The sequence below is a fragment of the Epinephelus moara genome, chromosome 16 (genome assembly GCF_006386435.1).
Source record: "Epinephelus moara isolate mb chromosome 16, YSFRI_EMoa_1.0, whole genome shotgun sequence".
NCBI classification, from domain to species: Eukaryota; Metazoa; Chordata; class Actinopteri; order Perciformes; family Serranidae; genus Epinephelus; species Epinephelus moara.
The window spans coordinates 14,960,837-14,962,268 of NC_065521.1; positions in this window are offsets into that span (position 1 = coordinate 14,960,837).

Sequence of the window (1,432 nt, forward strand, 5' to 3'; positions counted from 1 at the left end):
CCAATAGAGACACCTGTACAGTTTACTGTACAGCACTGGGCAAGTTAATTTCAAGATTTAATACATTACATATTACTATATTATTACTGCAGCACTACAGTATAACTGTCTGTGTAATGCGGTATCACGAGGCAGTTCAAAATGGATGATGCTAATGTAGTTTTACAGCAGGTAATCAAAGCACAGAAAGCTTAAGTTTATTGCAGCTCATTTGAAAAAGTGACGGTTTATTTCTATGGGTGGAGGATACTGTACAGTCTAATGAAGGTCTGGCCCATTTATGCACTCACGTGTAATGCCCACTACTTTGTATCAAATTCACCCTCCTTTATTAACAATAGTGTGATGGCACAGAACAATTAAATAGCCCTTTTTAAATAAACAAAAAGCCCTGGACACCGGGACGGGCAGGCAGACAAAGGAGCACAGTCTAATAAATTATGTGTTATGAATAAATATTTGGAGGCCTATTATATGAAACACAATAGACAAATGGTGAGGTTAGCACAACAAAAGCCGATTGGCGTGCAAGTCAGTTACTATGACGAGCACAAATAAATAGACCAGAACTAGAAGACCTACCTGTGGGTTCCCAGTGTGCCGGTCAGCTACAGCAGCACCAGAGAGAGTTGTGTATAAAGCGGATTTATACTTCTGCGCCTGACGTGCACCTCCCAAAAGAGACCTCCTGTCTGTTTTTGTAAGCTGAAAACCATTTCCCTCAGTAGAAATTACGTTTTTATTTACTTTTATTTCACGGGTGAGAAAAAATGAATTGTGAAGACAATAAAGCCTCCACAAAAAAGTCTTGTGTGTATTTTATCCTGGCTTCATATGAAGAGGAACCAAATTTATACAATGTAAAATGCCACAAACTTGTGCTAATAATGCTAGCATGTTATCTTTGTTTGGAAAACAAATGTTTAGTATAAGACAGTTGTTTTGCTGCTGAACTCTGTGAGTTGTAATTGAGCCGAATTTTGTAACATTACCTAAATGTCGCTGTTGTCCCTGGCTTTAAATGAATAGAGGAAAAGTCCGCCAGCCACTTGGCTAATTTATACTAAGGATGCACCGAATATTCGGTAACCGAATATATTCGGCCCAAAATTGCAAAAAAACACACATTTGGTATTCGGTGGAATAAGTTAATAGCAAGGCCGAATAATAGCGGCGTGTTTTGACAACGCAATCAAACAGCGTGCCGTGATGGGCGGAATAAAATGTCGGCAGTGTGGCGATCCGTCCGTCACGGCACTCGCACTTGCGACTAAAAATAGTTTTGAGTGAGCAAAATAGGCTTAAATCATTCAGCACGCTGTGCGAGCAGCCTACAGATTTCAACCAGCAGCAGAAACGAAAGGCGAATCCCACCAATTGTGGGTTGAACGGGAGTCACAGACACAGGCAGTAATGTATTCCTGTCAAATAC